Source organism: Pelobates fuscus, chromosome 2 (genome assembly GCF_036172605.1).
Source record: "Pelobates fuscus isolate aPelFus1 chromosome 2, aPelFus1.pri, whole genome shotgun sequence".
Taxonomy (NCBI): domain Eukaryota; kingdom Metazoa; phylum Chordata; class Amphibia; order Anura; family Pelobatidae; genus Pelobates; species Pelobates fuscus.
This window is the reverse complement of record NC_086318.1, coordinates 166,740,514-166,768,020: the sequence shown is the minus strand read 5'-3', so window position 1 is coordinate 166,768,020 and position 27,507 is coordinate 166,740,514. Positions and strand designations below refer to the sequence as shown.

The 27,507-nt window shown below is 41.0% G+C and overlaps 1 protein-coding gene across 1 annotated transcript in view; it reads right to left on the bottom strand.

Moving 5' to 3' along the window:
* Nucleotides 1–27,507, bottom strand: part of LOC134586234 (uncharacterized) — a 167,505-nt gene that overhangs the window by 86,307 nt on the left and 53,691 nt on the right. The window lies entirely within an intron of this gene.

Here is a 27,507-nt window from a genome sequence, read left to right as displayed (position 1 = left end):
TCCAGGAGAGTATATCTAAACAACCCCAATCAAGTACTGGGTTGTGTTTAACTAACCAGGGAAAACCCAGAACAATGGAAGCAGTAAGGGAGTCATTTATTTGGAAGGTTAACCTTTCCTTGTGCAAAGCACCCACAGACATAACTATTTCTTGGGTTTCATGGGTCACCAGTGGTTTCTTAAGTGGTCTACCATCTATGGCCTCAACGGCCAAGGGTGTGGCCTTTTGGATCAAAGTCAGGGCTGCGGTTTTAGCAAAGTTCTCATCCATAAGGTTGTCTGCCGCACCTGAATCGATCAAGGCTTTGGTTGTTATAGTGGTTTTATTGACCAAAAGAGAAACCGTAATAAACGGTCTGGAGATGGACACATGAGGGGACAAAGTCATAACACCCGAGGCCGACCCCTCTCTAGGCCTTAGGTGCTGTAGTTTCCCTGTAATTTAGGACAGGTATTACAGTGGTGCCCCCTCTTCCCACAATAAAGGCATAACCCCTCCCTTCTACGATATGCTCTTTCAGCCTCAGTTAACCCCGTAGCACCCAATTGCATGGGTTCGGGAGATGGTTGCCTAGGAGCGGGTAATGCTAGTAATGCAGTACTGGGTAGAGCAGGTAACACCCGTGTATCCATCCGTCTTTGACTATGCCTCTCTCTAATACGGTTATCAATAAGAATATAGTCTATAACATCATCCAGAAGGACAGGCAATTCCCTGGATGCTATTTCATCCAGTATATAAGCGGTCAAACCCTCCAGAAAGACTGTTACGAGGGCGTCATTATTCCAAACCACTTCAGCTGCTAGAGTGCGGAATTCGATAGTATAATCCGCTACAGATCTGTTACCCTGTCGGACCCTAAGCAGAGCTTTGCCAGCAGAGGCAACCCTACCGGGTTGATCAAATGTGCGTTTGAAAGCTGTCAAAAAATCTGCAAAGGACATAGGAGACGTATTCTCCCACATGGGGTTGGCCCATGCTAAAGCTCTCCCGGACAAGTGGTTTATCAAAAAGGCAATTTTGGATCTGTCAGTGGGATAGGAACGTGGATTCATCACCAAATGGATATCAATTTGGTTGAGAAAACCATGATACAATGCTGGGTCACTGCTGTAGCGCTGTGGCGGTGTCATATGAACTACATGAGCAGGAACGGGTACCGGAGTGGGAATGGGTTCGGGCACAGCAGCAGCAGCCTCCTGAACGGCAGGTTGCAAGTTTGCAGTACGAGTCAGTATGGTTTGTAAAGCTTGAGCAAACTGATATAATACGGTGGTCTAAACCATCCATTCTAGCCTCCGTGGCTGGTCGGATGCCGCCCGCCGAGCGCACGCCAGGGAGGGGACCGCGGACGGCTGGAGGGTGAGTGCCGCGAGCGGACTGCAGTCTCCCCTCGCAGCCGCCCGCGGGATCCTGACACTCTGAGAGCAGAGGAGGTGATGCCTTTGTACACCTGACCCTCTCTGACATACTATACCATTCTGTGGAGTGTCTGGTGGACACTGGAGCAGCCCACAGTCTTCTCAAAATATCAGAAGCTCCAAATGTGAAAATTTCTGGACAAATTGATGCTGTAGGACTAGCAGGTAAAACTATCAAGCTGAAGGAGACTGTAGAGACTCCTGTGACTATAGGTCAAGCTGAGACCTCCCTCTCCTTTGTCCTCAGTGACACTGTCCCCTGCAATATGCTGGGAAGAAATGCATTGATGAAACTAAAGGTGAATATCCAATATAAGGAGGATGAACCGGTTGTGCCTACATTAGTGGGATCGGAAGACCACAACACCACGTGTTCGCATCCTTCCAAAGCAGGATATTCCACCTGACCTGAAGGATGTATCCCCAGATGTTTGGGCTATAAAGGTGGTCCAGTGGGCCTGATAAAACAAGTAGACCCAGTGGTCATTAAGCTCAGACCCGGAGCTAAATTGCCCAGGATTCCTCATTATACCCTCAGTATGAAACAATTAAATGGTGTGAGAGACCAAATCAAAACTTTTGTGAATCAGGGAATCCTGATTCCCACAAAATCACCTGTAAATATACCCTTGTATCCTGTGACTAAGCCAGGGAGACCAGAGCAGTTCCTGGTTCATGATTTGTGGGAAGTAAATAAAATCATTCAAGAGGATTCCCCACTTGTTCCAAATCCCCACACTATTCTAGGAAAAATTCCTTCGAATGCCCCCTGGTTCAGTGTGCTAGATTTGGTAGACGTTTTCTTTTGTGTTCTGGTACACCGACTCTCAGTATCGGTGTGCCTTCACTTTTTGGAGACAGCAGTATGCTTGGACAAGGTTGACGCAGGGAATGGTCTCTTCACCATCTGAATTTGGTTAAATCATGAAGCAAGTCCTAGACAGGTGGCATGCATCGGTTGGGGTGACTTTTGTGCAGTATATTGATGATATTCTGCTAGCAGCCACCTCAAGAGAGCTGTGTACCAGTGAAACTTATTTCCAAATGGAGAACTGAGGGATGCAAGGTTTCCCCCAGTAAGCTACAGTTCTGCCAGGAAAAAGTCATTTTCCTAGGCCACTGTATATCATAGGGCTCTAAACACTTTACTGCGGATAGTGTCTCTGTGATACAGAAGGCACTATACCCACAGAATGCCAAACAAATCCGAGCCTTTTTGAGACTAGTCGGGTTTTTCAGACAGTGGATACCAAATATGTCTCAACTCGCTGCTACCTTATACTAGTCAGTGCCCCTGGGAAACCTTAATGGAAGCAGTTCAGAGGAACAATCAGAGGAGAACACAGAAAAGTTAAATGCTATAAGTGTGACAAACTGGATCACTTTGCAAGGGACTGCACAGCCCCAAAGCGTGGGAGTCAGGAGAGCAATTGACGGGCAGGGTTTCCAGTGCTACCAGTCATCTCTGAGAGGAGAAGAGGTGATGCCTTTGTTCACCTGACCCTCTCTGACATACTCAGACTGGACGCATAGGGCTGTCTGAGGAGAAAAAACAGGCTGTGGACCAGATAAAGGCTGTTATACTCAGCATCCCATCACTGGCACTTCCAAACTACACCAAGCTGTTCTACCTGTTCTGTCCCTGGATTTTATCTTTCTCCCTATATGCCTGGATTTTATATTTCCCATTATATGTTCGTTAATTGGTTCGGTGAATTTCACTTTTTCTTTAACCAGTATGATTATGTTCAAATAACCGAATTAATTGCAGAACGACCAACCACTCTGCAAGTGGAGTGTGCTGCATGTTAACCTCCCAGAAGCTGTGGTTAACCACAGCCTAATTGACTAACAGCTGTGTGGTCGCCGTTCGTATCGTGGCCATCTTAAACTGTTGAACTGCCAGCGGTGTTTTGTCGTCGAACGCATGGAACTGTTTTCAGACACTATTTCACACGAACACCGCAGGGACTTCCAAACATCCAGCCAGAACTGCAGCTTTAATAGAAAGATATATAAATATATAAAATAAATAGTTTAATTTTACTAAATGTGCTTTTTAATATACTGAAAACAAAACCAATCCAACATGTGCCTTGTTAGTCTGTATATTATTAAAGGGATTCTCCAGTGCCAGGAAAACATTTGTTTTCCTGGCACTGTAGAACCCTCTAGTGCCCCCCCCCCCCCCCCCCTTCCCAAGTTGCTGAAGGGGTTAAAACCCCTTCAGTGACTTACCGGAGTCCAGCGCCGATGTCCCTCCGGGCTGGGTCAGGCTCCGACCATGCTCCCCCCCCGCCGGCAGGGGAGACCTAATGTTTTCCTATGGGGATTTTGGTGACGCTGGAGGTCCTCACATAGCGTGAGGACGTCCAGTGTCATTTTAAAACACTTTTTGTTTTCTATGAACACGGAAGTCCCTCTAGTGGCTGTCTACTAGACAGCCACTAGAGGAGGACTTAACCCTGCAATGTAAATATGGCAGTTTATGAAAACTGCAATAATTGCACTTGCAGGGTTAAGGGTAGTGGGAGTTGGCACCCAGACAACTCCAATGGGAAGAAGTGGTCTGGGTGCCTTGAGTATCCCTTTAAATGTATTGATTATGTCAGAAGGGCTTTCAAAAAAAAATGTACCACCGAGATATATTGAGATAATTTTGTGATGCAATGGGTAATTTGTTATGTGAAAGAAATAATGCATTACCCACTCAAACAGTTTTCTACAAATTATCAAGAACAATTGTATATGCGGGGAAAGGAAGATGATTCATTTTCCAGCTGCTAAAATTAATTTCAAACTTCTATTACCTATTCTCAAAAGCTGAATTATATAATGTGCTACAATTCTAAAAATACACATGCTACAGTTTTCTGCAATAAAAGGCACAAAACACTCAAAGAAATCGAATTTTTCAAAAATAAAAATAACCCATATTGACCATTTGTAGATGTACTCTGATCAATAGGTAAATGAGCCAGATGTATCATGGAGTGAGAAAATTATAAGCTTTTAATTTGTTGGTTCCAATCCTATAGTACTGATAGAGCGAAACAGGATTTGATTTATCTGTCTTGCAGTCCATAAATGGTTCTTGCTCAAAGATGTCAATAAATAAAATAAAACTAGTCAGTAGGTAGGCCACGATGGTGAAATGTACAGCAGATCACTTTTATCTTGTGTTCTTAATGAAAATGAACTCCTGTAGGGAGGGGGATTATCTAAACAACTACCTCACCCCTACACCTAATAGAGTTCTTGTTACACTGCAAATCCCAAGTATCACAACATTAATAGCACCCAAAAAAAACCTATACAATACACTAGCTTCACAACAAGAATAACAATAAACAGATAAATAGTCCAGGGTTCCAGGCAGCTCTTTTTGTTGGTAATATCCTCAACTTAGCAATTGTATGAAAATCTGTGTATCTGGAAAAAAAAAAAAAAGCACAACCAAGATACCCTTTCCAAGAAAAGTAGAAAATATCCTTGTATAATGATTGTGTGGGAGTGTCTCACTTCAGTGTTCACAGTTTTCCTAAGTGGGATTTGATGATTGTTTCAGCTTGCAAGTATGTCACTTCCAGCATTCTTCTGGAAAACTGCAAAGTACAAAATGGCAGTCAGAAGGGAGACCTTCCTTGTAGTACTGCTAGCAACTTAGAAGACTGCCTTTTGTACTTTCGTAATGCCGACAGATCTCCACAGCAGAAGGAAGTTATGCAAAAAAAGTGCTGTAAGAAGGTTGCAGGGGCCCATAATAACTCGAAGGGCCCCTGCAACCCATCAATCTGCAAGTAAACCCCCCATTCAGTGTAAGACCTGGCAGCATACATGCTCTCACTGCCAGGTCTCCTCTCTCTCTCCCTGCTCAGTGCTCCGTGTGAGGATGGGAGGTGGGGCAGGAAGTGACATCACCCCCTGCTTCTCTCTCATACGGAACACACTTACAGCATGGATGGACAAAGGAGTGATTATCTTGTTTTATGTGGGAGTGTCCTGGATCTGAAAGCCAATGTAATTGTGTGTATGTTTTTACTGTAGTCTATTCTTGGGTCCAGGGGGGAGTTTGAATGGGGACCGGCATATAAGGTTAGTTGTGGCTGTCATTCATCTTCACCCTCAACACAGAGCCTCATCTTGTGATTGTAGGGAGCAGCTATACCAGCTATAATCACCAGCACTTGTAAGAGCTACCCTGCTATACCTGCTATACTCTCTTGGAGGAGAGGTATTCTAACTGAGAGCTGGATCCGGGAGTTTGGTCCAGGGTGAGAAGGGATGGTGAGATCCCAGCCAAGCTGCAGTTGCTAAGGGGCTACGGTGCTTATGGTGTCCAGTGCAGTGCTTCTGGTACTTGGTGACAGCTAGAAAGCAGCAACTGGTGGAGGCACCCAGTCGGGGGGTCAGGCAGTCTGTCACGATGCGTTATATACTAAAGTGAGAATTCAAGGTGAATTCAAAGTAAATTTTTAATTTAAGTGCAGAAAAGCTGAACTGAAATAAAAGCTAATTTTGACAATGTTTCCATTTTGGCTACTTTGACCTTAACTTTGAAATTTACTTTGAATTCACCTTGAATTAACACTACACTGGTGTTAAGACTTGTTCAAATTGTTTAGTCTTACTGATTGAAATGGTTAATCCAACCACCATGACTACTGCTGCTGTTCATGGTGGTCATGGAGCAAGGAATCTGTGTGGAGTGTCAGCTTGAAACACTACACACGTAAATATGTACAATTTTGTGGCAGATGGCAAGGCACATGTCTAATGTGCAAAAAGTACATCGGTCAGCTGCACATACAGTGCACTTGCAAAAGACATTATCAGCTTCAATGCAGCGGTGGGAGCATGCCTGCCAGGGGAACTTGTGTGTATCACTCCTCCACGCATCCTGATTTTTTTTAAACCAATGCCCACCCACTGTCTCCTTTGCTTTGGGAGCACACATGCACTCTGTGCACTGTGTGCATGGAGATCAGTCTAATGAAATGCTTCTTTAAGAGAAGCATTTGGTTGGACATTTTAGAGGAAAGCAGTAAAGTTGGACAGGGAATGGAAGGCAGAGAGGAAAACCTTTTGACCCAGTGGATTTTGTCTGACTTCCGACTGCAATGGCAATTCTCACATTTACTAAAGCTAAATTTTGTAATTTGCAACACTTTGCAATATGACCATGTGTGGGTGGGAGCCCTAATTAATTTTAAAATAGGGGGTGAGAGGCATGTCATTGTCCACTCCCCCCAACTAATAGTAACCCCTAGTGACCTAATATTGATGAAACAGGGAAAATCCATCAACAATGTCCAGATTTTGCTGTCCAAAGGACTCTGTATGCAGCCAGATGGTTTTGCCCCATTCGGTTCAGGGGCAATTCGGACTTTAGTGAATAACCCTGTAACAGCCTTATGTAATGTTTCAACATATAGGGTAACTAGTTCTTCATTAAAAAAAAATTCAATATTTTTGGATTTTAAGCTAGTTCATAGTTGAATGAGTGCACTGAATTCTATATACAGTATACAAATAGACAATTTATATTATACTAGTAAAATTATAATATCTATCACAACCATTTTTGGTAAAACGTAAATCATTACATCCATTTTGGTATTTGTTCTTATACTCACATTAACGTTCCCTTTTCCATAATTTATTTCAGCAGCTACAAAAGTAGCAGAAACATAGCCAGTGCCTACCAGCATTGAAATGCAATGCTTAGTAGACTTTTTTGTTTAAAAAAAATAAAAAATTAAACTTATCTCCAACACTGCAGCTGTATTGCAAAGATATTTTTTCTTGAAACGTGGCTTACAATAGTAAACTTTTCATAAACCTCTGCAATATATTTTATTAAGTACACAATTTTAATTGTGTCAGTGGTCCAGTTTAAACATTGGAAGAGAATGTGCTTAACTTGAAAATACTTTTTTTTTTCCAGAGGATAAAAGCAATTTGTAGACAGTAAATTGTTCTGTAGCCATTTTAATGTCGGTTCAGATAAGTGAATTCTATTGTAACACACTAATTTAGATTGTCACTAAACTTTAAGGGTCAAATATGATCTGAAAAATGTACCCTTGCTATCTTTAACTCCTGAAGACATACAGTGTGATGGTAGAAAGTAAAATGCATAAAATCAGAATGTGCTGCCATTAAAGTGAATGAGAAAATGTTAGAAACAGAAGAATAACGCTACATTTTATATAGGTACACGAATTTCAAAGAAGAAATCTACAAATAAATTCAAAGTATTTAGTTTGTATGCCTTGAGAAATTTCAGCGCTGGAACATTTCAGCAGTATTTAATTTAGCAAATTATGTAGCATTCTGTAGAGTACTGGTGAAGTATTGGAAACTTTGTAACGCCTCTGGGCAAATCAGATAGACTGACTGAACCCTAGCAGAGAAGTGTGTTTCTCTTTCCACTAAAGATCAGCGGTGGAGCAGAGGGAAAGGTGAGTAATACTTGGTTTGTTTTATTTTTCTCCATATTGAAATCTCTTAAGTTTTGCTAAAAAAAAGAGTTGGAAAAACGTGCAGCTTTCTACAGCACACTCCTACTCTCCAGACACAGCTTCAGTTTTCACAATGCATATTTCTTGAAGTTATAAAGTTGTTGTCCTAGCTCCTCTAGTGCCTGCGTTTGAGGCAGGACAGGAAGTGGAAGGGATCAATACCCACCTGTCCACTAGTAACCTCTCACACAGGAAGTACCTTGCAGAAGGAGCGGGAAAAGCTCTAAAAGATACACATTGTAGTGTACACACAGTGTGTGTGTGTGTCTGTGTCATGGTGTGTGTGTCTGTGTCATGGTCTGTCTGTGTCATGGTGTGTGTGTCTGTCAAGGTGTGTGTGTGTCTGTGTCATGGTGTGTGTGTCTATCTGTCATGGTGTTTTTGTGTCATGGTATGTGTGTCTGTCATGGTATATGTGTGTGTCATGGGGTGTCTGTGTCTGTCATGGTGTAGGTGTGTGTCTGTGTGTGTTTAAAAATAGTGTTTTTACTCACCTTTTTTTTTCCCTGACGCCTTGCTGGTCTCCCCTCGACTGGCCCTGCCTCTATGGCTGAGATCATCAAGCTAAAACGCTACACCAATCAGAATCTCCTCACAGAGATGCATTGAATCAATGTATCTCTATGGGGAATGTTCAGCACCTCCAGAGCGTGGAGGCCCTGAATGTAGGTGCAGCACTGATACAGGAAGCACCTCTAGTGACCGTCTGAGCGGCCGCTGGGGGTGCTCTGATGGCGGCCACTGGGGGAGCTGTGCAGTCTTTGCTCCCCAGTGCGCAGCTTAATGAGACCGGGCCTGGAATATGATGTCATATTCCGGTCCCATCTCATTAAGTAGTGCGGGAGGGCGAGGAGCAAAGACAGCACAGCTCCCCGTGCGGTCACCATCAGAGCTCCCCCTGTTTCCACCAGCATAGTTCCCCAGCGGCTGCCATCAGAGCTCCCCCTGCAGCCGCCATCAGAGCTCCCCCTGCAGCCGCCAGCACACCCAGGTGTCAGCCCGGGCCCCAGGTGCCGACGGCCCACCGGGAAATTTCCCAGTACCCCAGCCCTGAGTACAGTCCTTTTACATATTTAACATATGTGCTGGCCATCAGGATATGACACCAAGCTGTATCCTGGTGACCCTTAGTTCTGTGCATCACAAGGACCGATGCTGCTCCTCCCCATGTCCGGCAGTCTAATGCGGCTATATGCGCAGTGGAAGGTCCTTCCACATCACTAATACTCAACATACTCACCCAGCAGCCCAGCCACTTGCCCACGAAAGGGCTTAAAGAATAAAAATACTGCTTGCCTAGCACCTGAAATTGAATATCATGGGCATCGTGCAACATGAATTCCACATCCCTAATTCCAATCAAGATGACCAACATAGTTGAATGAGTGCACTGAATTCTATATACAGGCAGGGGGGCAGATGGGCGTGAATACATAGCAAGGACTAAACTCATAAATGATACGACCAGATTGGAGATGGTTTTAGGCTCGACAGTGGGGGTGGGGGGGAGGAAACCTGGCTTATTGAGCATGGGATAAATTACAAAGGGAGACTTAAAGTGAACCATTGGGTTTGTCGCAGACCTGCAAACCTTGCTTTGTTTACAATCATGATTTGGGGCCCTGTGTATCCTGATTTAATCCCGGTTCTTGTTTATTATTAATAATACTTTTTTCTGACTACAATCTTTAATAAAAACATTCTTACAAAATCTGAGGCTTTTCAAAAAAGAGACAAATGGCAAAAGCTGCTTTTAGGTAAACCCCCAATTAAAAATGCATAATTAAATACATGCATGCTTTTCCTGAGGGTATATCTATTAAATATTATTTTTTATTGTTTTGTTATGATTTGGGCCAATTTAATGTTCCTTTCACAAAACTACTAAAAAGTTTTTAGGCACTTTTATAAACCACACATAATTTAAAAGAAAAGGAAGTTTAAAAACCTGAAAATGTTGATACACAATAATCATCTGTTAAACATAAATAAGTACAGTGTACAGTACTATTACTGTTGAAATTAATGTAATGTGTGTTTTTTAGCATAAACTTGAAATACACTATAATGTACATGTTTTGGGTAAATGCATTTTTTAATATTACCCATTCATCCTCAACAAATGCAATTTAGCATAAATCTAAAAAATACTGTTTAGCACCTTGTTGAATCATTGTAGTGATGTTCTTTGCAAGTTATAAAGAATGTAACTATTTTTGTTTCCACACGACTTCAAGAGCTAAATAGCGTTACTGATTGATGCATAGAAAATACATGTTTAACAATGCTTTGTACAGAAAATGGAATTCAAGAGAGTGGAAATGTGAACAGAAAGTGGAATGAAGCCAGCATAGTCAATGACAGATGACTAGTCTGAACAGAAAGAAATCACAAAAGCGCAGTAGCCAGGGAGAATAATCTGCAGTTGTTTTACGTGTTCTGGGGGAAGGACAAAATAAACAAATATAATAGAGCTGTTCCTACCATCGTCACACGCTGCAACAAAAACATATAAAAGAATATTAAATAGATCTATTGATAATAGTAAAAAGATCACCAGACATTCATTATCGGTGCATGCTGCCTGAATTTAGGCTTTTATAAAATGTACAGTAAAAATAATACATACATGTGTAAGAAAATACTGCACACGACAAATGTAAGTGCAATTATAACTGTGAATACATGACTATTGGAAACTCTGTATGCTTCCCCCGCCCCCATTTTTTCCTTTTGTACCCTACCCTCCCTCCTGTTACATTGATGAAAATGTCAATAAAAAACGTCAAATTAAAAAAAAAATAATAATAATACATACAATAAAAACTAAAAATTGCAACTCTAAACATATTTCTCAAATAATCACAAAACAATCAAAATTTGTAAGCAGCTATAAATCTAAAAAAAAACTTACAAATGTTTTCAATAACAAAAAATTCCAAACAAAGTGTATAAAGCCCTAATTTGAAATTAACCAGGGTTACCACAGTGAGATATATAACCAATGGCTATATGAATATAGTCATTTATATACAGTTAAGAAACAGTATAAAATAATCAAATTGTGAATGAAAAGGGATTTGTATTATCTAGTATCTAATACTGCAGAGTATCTCCTATACTCAGTGTATATATACACTTCTACGTACCTTAAAAGATATAAACAAGATACATAGTGTGATATTGTTAATTTTGCAACATGACAGGAGGCTCATATTTTGCATAATCTCTCTTTACTAGCTCCACAGCAGCAAAGAAACATTTCTTGTGCTTGATTATCATAATTAAAATAATTGGGATGTCCATGTCTTCCTGTATTGCACCTTCCTTATTTCTATAAGGAGAATGGAGAATCCAAGGTAAATCAGAGTAACCGAGGTGGCGGACAACAGAAGAGGAGGGAAAACATAAATACCCAAGATTATCCACCATTAAGAAATAGGTTCGAGATTTTCAATGACACAGACAGAAAGGAAGATATTTTAGAAAAGTATCTGAAATTGACAAGACCCGATATAATTGGAAACCAAAGCCCATTACCAAAGAGAAGAAGAGAGATATGGGAAAGTGAAGATGAAGAAGGGGAGGTTCTTGAGTTAAGAGAAAAGAAAAGAGACAAGAACTCAAACCCATAGGACTCTTCAATTTAACCGACAAGACTCTAACAGTGGATCAGATAACACTCCTCAACAAAGGCCTTAATTATGCACCAAAAAGTAATTACAAGAGAAAATTGTCAATTAAGACATTTTTCCAGATTAATCCCTGTGAAGATACAATGGAAGAAAACACAGAAACAGGAGATTTCAAACATACGGAATTAAGAGATAAATAAAAATTTTACCCGAAACATTTGGTGACAGGCCCTATGGAGGCCTTCAGCTTTTTAGTGATACAGGACTTGGAGAAAATTACGGTGGATAGAAGGAATGACAATCTAAACCCCCCAAGAGAGAAAAGAACTGAAGGAATTAAAGGGGAATCCAGATATAGTGATTAAACCTGCTGATGGGGGGGTGGGGGTTGTTATTATGAATCAGGAGTATTCCTTAAAAGAGGAATATTCACAATTACTAGATGAGGTTATGTATGAAAAATTGGGTAATTACCCCACCCCTCATATGCAAAAGAATTTGGAAGAGTATCTGAAGAGAGGATTAGACCTTGGCATTATAAATAAAAAGGAATTTATAAACATAAAGAATCCGAGGATGGCAATGTTCTATTTCTTGCCCAAGATTCACAAAACCTCCTGGACGACCTATTATTTCTGGTATAGGGTCTCTATTCAGCAACTTATCCCAATACATAGACCATATTCTTCAACCATCTGTTTTTAAAATGAAGTCACATCTTAAAGATACTACAATTTATTGAGAATCTTAAGGAAAATAAAGTGGAATAGATACTGGTAACATGTGATGTGAATATGTTATACACATGTATTAATCATGAAAAAGGAAGTAAAGCCTGTAGGGACGTCTTATTGATTTTAAGCAATAATGTTTTTACGTTTGAAGACCAACATTTTATCCAGAAGGTCGGTAGAGCTATGGGTACGAGGTTTGCACCCAGCTATGCCAACCCTTTTCATCCAGGTGGAAAGATGAATATGTGTGGGATGGACATGGCTGGGGCACAAGCCTCGTTACCTTTAAGCGGTTTATGGACGATATGTTTTTCATTTTGAATGGACCTGAGGAGGATTTAAAGACATTTTTGGAATTTTTACATTTTTTCTCATTTATCGTTTTTATTGAGCAAAATTTACATCACATATCACGATAAGCAATTCACAGTACATTACAATACATCTGCGCATACAGTATGTAGAGATGCCTTCGAATTAACTTTTGCGCCTGTACAGAAGGCCATGCATTGTTAGGTGGCAATAAATGTGATGCATATCGTATTGACATTGCTTGTCAGAATTTTCTAACTGGGAAAGGGATGGGGTACAGAAGAGAAAAGGGATGGGGAAAGGGATGCCCTGGGTACATTCCAACGATTACTAACATTAGCAGCTCAGCAACCTAGCGTTTCCTTCTCTGAACCTTTATTTTCAATGTGTTCCGTTTGCCATTTTCTTGTCTTCCCTACTTTACAGCCAACACTCCCATTCCCGGGTATATTTGTCTAGGCAACCTCTCATCTTACTAGCCATCTTCTCATATGCACTAATTGCATTCATTTTGGTGATAACAGTTTCTATTTGGGGAGCTTGCTTACTCTTCCAGTTGCCTGCCAGAACTAACTTGGCCACCGTCAAGACATTTAGAATTACTTTTTTGTAGGGGTGTGTGTCCATATTTGGTATAACGTGTAATAGGTATTTATCTGGTTGTAGGGGAATGCTTGTGTTAGTCCTGTGTGAAATTAGGGATTGGACCTGTTTCCAAAAGTTGTTCAGAATGGGACATGTCCAGAATATGTGGAGCAAGGTACCAGTGTCCGACTCACACCTCCAGCATAGGTTCACTGCACCTGAGTACATGGTCGCTAATCTCTGTGGGACTAAATACCACCTCATAGTTATCTTGCTGTATGCCTCCCACAGCGAGAGACTGCTCGATGCCTGTTTAGTGTGCAACATAGCAGACTGCCACTCTTCTGGGGAGATTTGGCTACCTAGGTCTTTTTCCCATTTTGTCATATAGGGTAGTTTTTCTGGTGCGTTACCTGCTATGATTGCATTATAACAGACGGATAGCGGTTTTGCTAGCTTGTGTAGGGATAGGTGGTTCGGCTGGAGTGTTGGTGCGAATTTTCTAGCGGCTGTTTGCTTGTTATGAGTAAGCATGATATTCTTAATTCTTAAGTACCTAAAAAGTTCTTTAGTGTCTAAACCTAACTCGCTTTGTAAGTCAGCAAAGTGTTTTATTTCATCGCCAGACATCAAGTCCTCTACCAGTACCGCTCCTTTGCTTAGCCATTTACCTATTTGTAGGCCCGGGGAATAGGCTGCTAGTGCTGTGATTGGCGCTTTCTTAAAAAGGTTCGTCGAGTCTAGCACCATCGGGCTCCAGGCTTTCCACGCCTTGAGCATGGTAACCGAGCAACGGATGTGCGGGCCTGTAGATGTTTGGGGCACGGCATTTGTCCACAAATAATGGGCAGTGTCATGCGTTTCAAGGCATGCATTCTCCAATGACAGCCAGAGTGGGTTGTGTGAGGGGTTGTGATTTCTGAGAAGTCTTATTCCCTGCGCTAAGAAGGATGCTTTGTAGTATGCATTGATGTCAGGCATACCTAGTCCGCCTCTAGCGTAAGGAAGTCCCAGGCACCCTTTAGCTACCCTTGGGGGTTTTCTTTTCCAAATGTGTGCGTTTACTGTGCTTTGGAATAGTTTAATCAGTGAGTTCGGAAGTGATATGGGCAGGGTCCTAAAAAGATACAGAATGTGTGGCAGTGTCATCATTTTGATAAGGTTGATACGGCCTAGCCAGGATGTATTCAAGCCTTCCCACTTTTCAAGGGTGTTCTTAATCTTGCTTAATATGGGATAGTGATTATCTTTGGTCACAGTCTGGAGGGTTTTTGTCAGTTTGACACCTAGGTATTGTAGGGAGTTTGTGCGCCAGTCAAAGGGATTATGCGGTTTTAAATTCCCCAACACAGTTTTCGACAGGTTTATTGGCAAGGCCTGCGTTTTAGTGACATTGTTTTTGTAGTACGAAACTTTCCCATAACCTACCAACGTTCTCATGAGTGAAGGCAAGGAGGACTCAGGTTTTGTGATAAATAACAATACGTCATCGGCAAACAGAGCTAGTTTTTTGGTGCCCCCTGGTGTGCTCAGCCCTTGTATGGTAGGGTCCTGTTTCACTATCCTAATTAGAGGTTCTAAGCATAGAATGAAGATTAGGGGGGATAGAGGGCAGCCCTGTCTGGTGCCGTTACGTATGGCCAGTCTTTCAGAGATAAATCCTGTGCTAAATACCTTAGCCGAAGGGTTTTGATACAGTGCCATTATGCTAGACCTGAATGTCAGAGGAAACCCCATTCTGGTTAAAGTAAGTAGCATATACCCCCAGTGCAGTCGGTCAAAAGCCTTCTCGGCATCAAGTGCTAGTAAAAGTCCTGCCTGGTGTGAGGTGTTTGCCCAGTCTATCAGGTTCAGGAAATGCCTAGTGTTGTCGCCGACTTGTCGGCCTTGGACAAATCCCGCCTGCTCCTCTGAAACGAGAGCTGGGAGGATCGGTTTGAGTCTAGAGGCAATGAGTTTGGCATAAAGTTTAGTGTCAGCATTCAGGAGTGAGATTGGGCGCAGGTTTGCGCAGTGTGTGGGGGGTTTATTGGGTTTGGGTAGTGTCACTATATGTGCTTCTAACATTTCTGGTGGCATGATTCCTGTCGATTTTATGTGGTTAAACATTTTGGTAAGGGGTGTGAGTACTTGTTTGGCCAGTTTGATGTAGTAATAGTTTGACATCCCATCCGGTCCTGGGGCTTTATGTTTAGGCAGGGACCTAATTGCAGATTCCACTTCGTCCTCCGTGAAGGGGCTCTCCAGTTGGTCGCATTGTGTTTGTGTCAGACTATCTAGGGGAGCTTTGTCTAGGAAATGGCCTATCTCGTCCTCTGTTGGTTGATGTGTGGCTGAGTCCTTGTCTAGTTGGTAAAGTGCGGCATAGTATTTTGCTAGTTCGTTCACTATGTCCTGAGGGTTATAAAGTTTGTCTCCTGTAGCAGAGGTTATGTACGGGATTTTGGATTGTAGTTTTGTTTGTTTCGCCTTGCTGGCCAATAGTTTCCCAGCTTTGTTGCCCATGATGTAGTACGATTGTTTTAAAGACCTCAAGTGCTTCTCTGTGGTTGTGAGATGGAGGCTGTGAAGTGTTGCGCGAAGTGTCATCAGTTGTGTGTGCGTTGCTAGCGTGGGTTTTGTTTTATTAATGTTTTCTGCTATGGCCAGTTCTTGTTCAGCTTTATGCAGAGCCGTGTTGTGGAATCGCTTTGTTCTAGCCCCTAATTGGATCAGTTCACCCCTCATGACCACCTTATGGGCTAGCCATTGTGTGGTAACAGACGACGAGCACTGGGTATGGTCAGCAAAAAAGTCCTCTACCCGGGCCCTTAGTCTTCGGAGGTGCTCTGGGGTGTCCAGTAGGCTATCATTTAGTCGCCATGTACCCCTACCCCTAGCAGGATACGGGATACGCATTGTTATGACAAGTGGGGCATGGTCGGACCACGTTATCGGTCCTATGTTCGCTCTCGTGGCAAAGGGCAGCGTTTTGATATCGAGTAAGCATAGATCTATTCTCGTGTAAGTTCTATGGACCGTTGAATAAAATGTGTAATCCCTCCCACTTGGATTAAGATTCCTCCAGGTGTCATAAAAGTCATGTCCATGCATCAAATCCCGAAGATGTAGGCCTAGTGAAATCGAGTGCTGTTGCGGACGTTTGTCACCTTCTCTCCTAATGTCTACCTCTGGGTCCGGGGAACAATTAAAGTCCCCGCTTATGATCGTGTGACCTACTTTAATCCCGTCAATTTTTCTAAATACCTTGTTAAGGAAGGATTTTTGTCTGTCGTTGGGCGCGTATATTGAAGCTATAGTCACCGATAACCCGTTCAGGGAACCCACTAGTATCAATATTCTCCCGTCCTTGCTAGCATACTGTTTGGTTGGTGTGAAGGCCCAGTCTCTATGAAAATAGATGGCAACACCTTTGGCTTTAGTCGCGGACATAGCGTGGTAACCTTGGGGGTATGACTTGATATTGAATTTCGGAGGTTTGGTGATACAAAAGTGCGTCTCTTGGAGACTCACAACTGCTGCCTTGGATTTGTTCATTTCTTGTACCACCAACCTCCTTTTATGGGGACTGTTAAGGCCTTTAATGTTTAATGTTAATATAGTTAGGGAATCATCCATGATCCTGGTGGGAAACTATGCTGTACCAGGGCATTGGGGTAACATTCACGTCTTGCGACCTGTTGTAAGAAACCGTTCCAGGGCAAGGAGAAGGGGTGGAGTATAGAGTAAACAGGGGTGTGGAAAGGGGAAAGGGGTAACCAAAGTATGTACAAAGCGCCTTTGAGAAAACTGGCGCTCTACGTGGGTGAGGTGCGAGCGGGCAAACTTTTCCCCTCACACTTCTCATCCTGGGGTCGTACCTAGATAGTACGGCCGAGTGCAAACAGCCTAATTCCTTATAAACTTGTATTTACCCTAACATTCTGAGGTTTTAAACATATGTCCTTTGAATAGCTGTAGCGAATTCCCATACCCCTGTCCCACCATTCTCTTGACATTACACTGACATGAGGCATTCTATCGTCTTGTCGCTAAGGTTGGGCTACCTTGTGCCCCCCTCGTGCTACATCCCATGAGGGAGCTGCGAGGCTCCTTTCGCTATGTATCTGCCCCGAACCCTATCCTCACGGGTGGTGCGAGTTGGGTTAGCCCCGCACCATGGAGTCCCGCTACCTCGGTACTAGGGTAGAACAGGTATTATGCAGTCATTAACATGGTACATTATACACATACTCACAACCAGTTACGTTAGCATGTCAGATATCAGAAGAGTAGCCATGGGCCAGAGAGTCCTTTAATAGTTCAGTATTTGCCGTGGGATGGCGGCATGATTTTGCCGGAACAGGACCCAGAGTCTTAATACTTTCCACGTGGTGAGCTCGCCATCTGCCATTCCGCCTGTGGCCTTTTCGGAGATGCTGTGTTCGAAGCGTCCTGTGGTGGTGGTGGTAACGGGAACAGGCCCCATTCCTTTAGTAAGCGCATTCCCACCTCTGGTTCGTTGACAGTGTGTGTCTTGGCATTCCTCCAAACAAGTAGCTTTGTCGGGTACCCCCATCGATATGGAATGTCGTTGTTCCGCAATGTCTTAGTTACATTGATGAACTCCCTCCGTCTGCTCATAGTCATAGCCGACAAGTCTGCAAATAGTTGAACGCCTGCATATGGTTCAGGCAACGTGGCTATTTTCCTCGCCGCTTGCAGAAGGGAGTCTTTAGTCTTGTAATAATGGAACCTCGCTACCACGTCTCGTGGCGTGTCTTGACGTAGATTTTGCGGCTTCGGTAGCCTGTGGGCACGGTCCATCAGCCATTCTTGGTCCGATGTGTCTGGTACCAGGGACTTGCAGAGAGATAATAGGTAGTGAGGCAGTTGTTCTCTTGCTATACTTTCTGGAATTCCGCGGAAGCGAACATTGTTCCTGCGGGAGCGGTCTTCCATATCCGCCATCTTCCTTTTCAGGATCTGCTGATCTTCCACCAAAGACTGTACTGTGTCTGCCAGCGTATCATGTGCAGCACAGATATAATCAGTGCGGGCTTCCAGGTTGTTAGTTCTTTCACCCAAATCTGCAATTTCCTTTTTAATGTCATTAGTGGCTTTCTTTAGGTCAGACTGCAGAATAAGCCTGAAGTCTTGCAACATTGCGTAAAGTTTCTTCTCTGTGACTGGGGCGTCGGTGTAGCGCTGCTCCTCGTGCTCTACATGAGGGCTTGAGGCCTGTGCCTCCTCCAGCTCCTCGCCGCCGCCATCTTGCGCCGGCCGCGACCGGTCTTTTTTCGTTGATCGGATCGAGTCCGTCAGCTTTGTCTGCTTCGCTCGAGACATGATAGGTAGGAGAGATAAATTGCTTCAATATTTCCCCTTTTGCTGGGGGTAAAAGCTGCTTTTAGTCAGGCTGTGGCTGTTTCGGACCGGGAGCTCTCACTCCATGCGTCCGTTCACCTCGGCAGTTGGACACGCCGGAATTTTTACATTTTAATGATTGGGGGATTACATTGAAGGCTGAATACAGTAGTGTGAAAGTGGAATTCTTAGATTTTGAAATTTTTATCAGTGAAGGAAACTTGAAGACCAGAACAGTCTTTAAGAAGATAGACATCAACAACTATATCTTGAAGACAAGTTGCCACCACCATCCGTGGTTCGCTAACATTCCGAAAAAATTGTTTACAAGAATCAAAAGAAATTGCACGCAAGTTGACGATTTTATACATCAAGCTAATTTTTTAAAAGTTAAAAATTATAATGAGGATAATGTAGAGAGGGCACTGGAAGAAGTCACAAGAATGGAAAGGGAAGATCTTCTCGAATATAGAAATAAGGAAGGTGCCATACAGGAAGATATGGATATCCCAATTATTTTTAATTATAATAATCAAGCACAAGAAATTAAGAGAATTATAAACAAACGGTGGCCAGTCCTGAGACAGGATGAATTAGTTCACAATATCTTACCAGACAAACCAAAGATAGTCTTCAGAGGAGCATCAAATTCGAAATCAATGCTAGCCCTGAGGAACTACAAGTCAAAAATAAAAAAGACATGGAGAACTCCTTTAATTTAGGAAATGTGGATCATGCAGTGCATGTCGAATTAGTGCAAAAACCAGTATATACTGGAGAAGAGTTCAATATAAAACACACAATCACATGTAACACCTAAGGGGTAATCTATCTAGCATATTGTACATGTGGACTACAATATATTGGACAAACCAAAAGACCATTAAAGAAATGACTGTATGAACACATATACAACATAAAAAGAGGCTTTGAAGGTCATAGCATCTCTGCGCACTTCAAGTTGAAACATGAAATGGATCCAAGTCAACTATATTTCTATGGAATCCAGAAAGTTAAGAAGGATACAAGAGGAGAAGACTACACAAAAAAGTTAGCTATCTGGGAGATGCAATGGATATTTAAGCTTGGGGCTTTAATGCCTAGTGGTTTAAATATAGACTTTGAACTCACACATTTTTTAGTACACCTATGTATTCCACACTATGCACTCCCTGAATCCCCAGAGAAATATATATGCAATTATATATATATATATATATATATATATATATATATATATATATATATTTTAAGAGACGTATCCCCTTAAAGTTGAACCCTAGTGTTCTACTTTTGTTGTTGAAACTCGTAAAATAAATTAATGTTGATTTAAGTAATATTCATAATATTGGGTAATTTTCCAAAATAGGGAGAATATACAAAAGCAGAAAGAGACTACCCGACTTAAGAATATTTGTGTCACTTTAAGAATTTTGAGTGGTGGTTAAGAAAATTTAAAGGGTGCATCCCTTTAGCTTTAAATTTAGATTTAACTGCTGCTTTTTTTTCCAAGTAATATATACCAACAAGGTTCTCTTCTTTATCACTTTAAATGGAAATTGCTGCTATAACTATTTTAGTATATAAATGACATGTTGAAGGTATATTCTTTGTATATATGTTTTTAAAGGAATAATTGGTTGCTGAATTAGGTGGGAAGAATCTGTAGGATTAAAAACATTGTGAATTATGTACAGCTGTAACACTGCCAATTGTGTGATACCATGAGAGTATGTAAGAGAGATTGGCACTTGGCACCCACAGACTTTGAGAAAGCCCACCCGGGGTGAAATGCGTAAGTCACGTGGTGCCGACATTACGTATCTGGCATCCAGGGGAGAGGAAGATCTAGCAGCAACATCGGTGGACGGTGGACCTGTAAAAGTAATCACAACTACCCCACGAACTGTAAGCCAGCTAGATAAAGCTATATATTTTTTACTGTTTATTTTAGTCTTGGAAATAAATAAAGTTTGGAATACTACTGAAAATCCACGTACTGCTTATGCCGCAAGATACACTGTGGGGCCAGTACAAGTCCCTGAATCAGGTGAGCAGGATATATAGGGAGCATACACATATGTACCTACACATATATAGTGTTACGCTATTATTAATTCTGTCACTCAGATATTAATTGGGACCAAACACAGATCAAATACAAGTGCATTCTAACAAGGTGAGAGCTCCACATAGGGTGTATATGGTGGAGGCTTCTCACCTAACGTTATCACACCATTTTAGTTCACATCTCCCTAGATCACTATTTGAATTGTAACCCCTGGAGTGTTGGAGGATTCAGAAGAAGCCACTATATTTCTGGGGTGGACTGTACAATCATGAGATTTTTTTAAAGTACTGTACATATAATAGGACAATTTCTTAAGTTGCATGAACTTTATGGTGAATGACAATAAGTTCTACCAATATCTTGCTCTCTAATTTGAGAGCTTTTTACAATTGTGTGCTCTAACCCACTGTTCAAGGTATATCAATCGTCTGGTTAGAGCCAACTCCAGTCTCCTATCAGACATCATGAATGGCATCTTCAATTTCTGTCTTCCTCACAGAACCTCCTCACGGGCGGATTATCTCCCGGGGGAGACACATCTTAACACGGATTAGTTCTCCAACCTTTAGAGGGACCGCCAGAATTCAGTGTTCTTCAATTGGCTCAATGCACAATGGTGCACATTGGTGGTCGCATTCCTGCTCACTGGGCCTCCCCAGGGGACTTATGCTTTTCTCTCCTTTGCAATGAGTGCGAGAATTCTCCATCATCCTGTTGTTCAGCTAGAAACACTGTCTTGACCATCCTGCTGTGACGGAGTCAACCTTGTTTCCCAGACCTTCAGGGACTGACTGGCGAGGATCTCCTACTCCTACAATCATATCCGACCATTCTCACAAACCCGAAGGGGAACCCACATCTTCTATTCCTGGAAGGTCGGCTAACCATGGTGGCCTTAACGTTTCATGGGGTTCTAGGCAGATTGGCGGACTATCGTAGGCTGCTAGTAACCTCTTAGGAGTCTCTTAGGTCCCAGGAACGTGACGATGCTTCCTCTCCATCTGGACGTTCCCAGTCTGATTGGTGTTGGAACGGAAACTCGATCCATAATATGGTGGTTTGGACAGTTCAATGGCCCGTGTACTGGTCTGGGGACTCCCAATGAACAAGGATCCTCTGATGTACCAACTACCCAGTGACATCCACCCATGGCTTATGGGATGTGGAGGTCGTTCTCCGTTTTTTACGGGACTGAAGGACTTTTATGCTTGGGCTACTGTATTTCCGTCAGGTACCGGATGTTCGGGCATTTGATGGGTATCTTTCTCCCTTAGCCCCGACGTGCTATGTCCCTCGTCGCACTATTCAGATTCTTCATTCGTTTTCTAATCCTCTTTCAGTGTTAAAATTGCAAAATACAAAGTCTTCTGTTATATTGTAAAATTGAAGATTATACTAACTTTAGTGTACTAATAATCTTAATTTTAGTAATGACAGGAGGCGAGTATTTTTCTCCCTGCTTTACTATCCGTCCCTTTCTGTTCGCTTTCTTGATATGTGTCACTGGTCTAAGATAAGTTAGGCTCCTAATGTTTTGTGTTTACATTGATAATTGTATTTCCATTGATCTGGAATTGTCATTGGAGTTTTACATAGTGGTTATTCAGTTGTCAGATTGTTGTTTACAATTTACTACTATGGAATGATGTGTCTAAACCTGTCACACATTCTCTTTTCAATATGATTCATCACTGAAGAAATTTGATTGTTCGTGTGAAATTCTCTGGAAGTTTGCTGTTTCGGATGTAGGATTTCAGGGTTATTGTTATTGCTTGTTATATGTTTGCTTCTGCTTGATGTCGCTTTCTGAAAGAGGAAGTGATTAGGTCATCATACCTCATGTGCATCCTACTCTCTTGTGATTGGTTCTTTTTTTCTATGTGTTTCTTTGCTGCTGTGGAGCTAGAAGAAGAGAGATTATGCAAAATACTCGCCTGTCATTAGTAAAATTAAGATTATTAGTACACTAAAGCTAGGATAATCTACAATTTTTATTAAACTTCCCTCCTCGAACCAAGTACTCTTATTTTAAAATTGTGATGCATGTTTCCAAGAATAACAAAAAAAGGCATAGATGTGTTCTTCATCTGAATAAAATGCCTTAGTAAACAGAGCAGGACATTTTACATTGGGCTTTTCAAGCAGCTATTTGAATGTTTTGAAGTAACTTTGCATTTTTCGTACGCATAATATTGCTACTGCAAAACTGCTGAGAAAAAAAGTCTTTATTGGCATTCTTTGCTTACGACTTCTGTGACCTGGAACCCAGCGGGACGTCTAGGTGTATAGCAGCAGTTTTATTTCCTCAATTCTCGGTCCTCAGCAGCAATTCTGTCTGGCTTTGCATACACTGTTATAGCTCAGTAGTGAGTTAGCTAAGAACATGCATAATTTATTTTATCTCTGACGTTCTTATATAACTTTATCGAAAGAGCTACACAATATGTAGTCATTAATCAGAGAAAGGGCTACAGGCAGCAGAATATATAATTATGTAAACTGATACAAGAGAAGTGGAAACCCTACCCTACATTTGTTGAATTTTTATATGAAGTGCTATTCAAGATGGCTTATTATTTTACAGTCTAACAGGATAGTGTGCACCATGACAATGCAAAGCTGGGGAGAATATACATGAGAATGAGGGACTGTACAAAACGTTATTCCAGATGTGAACTTGTGAAATGACTAGCAAGTAATTGGAGATGATTCAATGATGCTACAATCTTAAGTAGTTGTATAGGTTGAACAAAACCTTCAAGTCCAGAAAGTTCAGTCATAATGTATAGCATATGCTACCATAGTGTCAGTAATCGCTCTTAGTACAGCCTGCAGGCTGTAGAGATTTAGCTTCAAGGCAGCCTTACAATTACACAACAAATCTGGCATATTGTGGAACCTAGTGGGAATCAATTTTTTTTAGAAAAATACAGAAGGATGTTATATTCAACAGAGGTGGTGGACCACATTACGAATTTAGATGAGAAACTTATCCTGGGGCAAAGTACACACAGAGCAGCTTTGAACTGTCAATGGGTGTAGCACATATGTAGAGTAAAGATATAGGAGTAGAATGTCATGCTTCTGCAGGCTTTAGGTTTGATCAAGTGACTCACCATAGCAACCCTGCTGATATTCTACACCAGGGGTAGGCAACCTTCGGCACTCCAGAGGTTGTGAACTACATCTCCATTAATAGTCTTACAGACATAATGCTGGCAAAGTATTAAGTGAGATATAATCCACAGTATATGGAGTGCCAGAACATGCCCACCCCTGCTCTATACAGTTTATTCCACCCCTCTCCCCCCCCCCCCCCCCCCCCTCCCATATACTACACAGTAATGCTGCCCTCCCTTCTGCAAGAGTTAGGGCACACAAACATATTTTATATAATAAACATACATATATAATGTAACATTCACAAATGAAATATGCACCATGCAGTGGTTATAAACCATATGAACATCTTTGCAATGGTTACCTAGACAATCTGCCTTAATGTGATTAGATTTTTACTACAATCCACTAACGATTTACTCATTAACAGTATGTGGAGGATTTGAATCTAATGACACAAAATATGTGAATCACTAAGAACAGAATTCTGCCTGGATATACAAAATTTGGTGAAAATGACTGTTTCAAACAGATTTTCTATTCTCATACTTACTAAAGGCAAATCTGGTCTTTCCAACCAAATGAGCACCATGTTGATGGTAAAATATGGTGTATGTTTTAAAATCAGTCATTTTGTAACGCACGTCTTGTAGAAAATATAGGATTTGCATATATACCAAACACCAAATATATACCATAGCCAACAGACAAGTGTTCAAAAAACTCTTAGCAAGGGTTGGGTATAAGGTGAATAAATTTGGCCCCCATATATCTAATAGGATGATTATATCTTCTCTCATTGCCCCACCTAACATACTATGAGTGGAACAAACTGTCTAATGGGTAAGTAGCAAATAGTTGATCAGCCATTAAAGGAACATTCCAGACCCCTGGCTTGCTTAGCTCAGTGCAGTTAAACGCAAGAGGTGGGTGATTGCCCAGAGCACTTGCCTTGCAAAGACTTCTCATTGAGCTGAATTGGGAAGTCTGTGATTAGACTGTCACAGAAAGTCACAGCTTAATATCCTGATTGGCTAATCTCTGTATCTACAGGGTGTATCCTATATGGGACTACTTGTTCCTTTACTTATGAGCAGACACATTTAGGTCTGCATACATGTCTAGCATCTATATATTATTATATTGGTTCTCAGCACTTGACCATAAGGGATATTATACTAGAGGCAATTTCATAGTCAATTGTTAGTTTCCCGGCTGTTATAGTTTCTCAGCCTGGGGTTTACTCCTTTAGATTACCCCATATATTCAAATTTCCTTTTATTACTATAGTTTCTTAACGATTACTTAAGCTGATTAATAAGAGAGAGTCACTGGTTAAAACCATACAGAGCTGTCTTTACTCTACAATTTCTGCCCATGATCCATTACACTGCCTTAGGATCAGTCTGCTATTCTTTATCTACGTTTATTGTTATATATTAGATACTATATCAGACTCTCCTAGCCCCCAGCAGCTTATAAGACTTAGCTAGGTGCATTCAATTCGTATGCATTTTTGCAACATAGTATCGGTTAAGTTCACCTGCTTCTAGTCTATTTCCAAGCTGGGAGATCATTCTGACTATCTCTATAGGATCCATCTGCTTGTCCAATTTGATTTAGTTGTTTCTATTTTTTCACTTTATCACATTTTTCTGGCACTGTTTTTTTCTGTGTGTTTTTGTATCATCCTTATAGAGATATAATAAAGTTGTGAATTACACATTTTTTAAGGTTCTCTCATTCCAATGTTGCACTAGTGCTTAAATAATGATAATAGGATCGGTATCGGGCTTGTTTCTTACTAGTCTTTACTAATCTTCTTATTAACAGTACAGTGTAATTGATGCCTGGTATTATGTTTTTTTAACATCAAATCCACTCATCTTTTCATATGCAAATAAAGTCAAATTGTATTGACGTGTCTACTGTATATGAAAATAATATTGTGCCTTTAACATTTCCAGGTTTTGAGGCCAGAACAATGCAATAACCCTGTCAATAAATAGCTGTTACTGCTTCTGGCATATTTTTTTTTGTGGGCACTTACATACATATTTCATTCTCGGAAGACACCAGTACAGCATGTTAAAAAGGCACAAAATATTCTCCATGTTGCAGAACGTATTACTGGAACACTGAAACATTGTTATATTAACACTAGTCTTTCCATGTGACCTAATGCATTGTTTTTTTCAGTTCCCATAACACTATACCTAACACATTTACAATACACATATTATAAACAACATAACCTTTGGCAGTAGATACAAACTTATTGTCATGCCTCATTTGTTATTTCCCTTAGCTATGTATAAATGCAGGACCTATTGTACTCCTGGAATTATTGCACAGCCAGACATATTGTTCCATCTTCTTCATTGCACTAACCTCTGCAACCTTCCTTCAATGTTTACATCTGCCTCTCCTAGAAACCGTTTATGCATTGTAAAGAACACTGTACAGAACCTTATTGTCAATATAAATAGTATAGACTTCTGGACTATTAAATTTGGCATTACTTATTGAACAAGCAAGAAAACAAAAATGTGGGAAATATATATATATATATATATATATCAATGCTTTAAAATGTCAATCTGTAACCACCTGCACAACCAAAATAAAGAATTAAAAAAAAAAAATGTCACGTTTATTTAATCACTCAAAAATGGTGCATATATATATATATATACAGAAAACAACTGGCGAGCCCAACCTATCCTAAGGTCACCCCTCTATAACGAGGCAACTACCACTCTGCAGGACACTCTATCATTTATTCTATCCCTTCTCCTGTTTCCCTTCCTTATTGTTATATATATATATATATATATATATATAAAAATAAAAATTGTACCTTGCACACAAGCTGACCTTGCTTAATGAGTCCAAACCGGGTGCATTACCAGGGCCAAGTATCCATAAATCCAATAACAGATGGCTGCACTCACGGAATATTCAGTTTAAAATATAGCTTTTATTCCATATCCATAAAATCGACGTTTCAGTCCCTCTTGTCAATCCTGATGAAAGTCCACAAGAGGGACTGAAACGTCGATTTTATGGATATGGAATAAAAGCTATATTTTAAACTGAATATTCCGTGAGTGCAGCCATCTGTTATTGGATATATATATATATATATATATATATATATATATATATATATAGACAGTACTCTTTTCTTTTGACCAATTTATCAAGTGAATATATGGTGTAATGAGATATATTACATATCTCATTACACCATATAGTCACTTGATAAATTGGTCAAAAGAAAAGAGTCTGACACATTTGATACAGATTTGGTAAGTAAGTATGGTTGCAAAAATAAACCCTTCTTGTGATACCCCAAATTGGTCAATAGGGGTCACAATTTCTAGTATCCTTATTTCTGTATCATTGGTAATACTACCACACAGCTTGTTTGATAAAACTATGCATTTGTATATATTGCCCTAAACTGACAAGTAGGGGCTTCAGGGTATCACTACCAGTCACAGATACGCCATACTATAAGTGTGGGTATGTCGGCTAAACAGTGAGCAACCAGTGGCTGCTTGCTGCAATAGACGAAGGATCGAATAAGCCATTGGATCACACTAAAATTCAGGTATTGCTGCATTTGCGTTCAGATCCTGACTAAATGATTGACAACCAACATTTTTCGTAATTTTGTTATTCTCACGAATACAAATGCACATGTGTAATTTTTACCTATAGAAAACAAACATGATTGATTGGAAAATACTTTA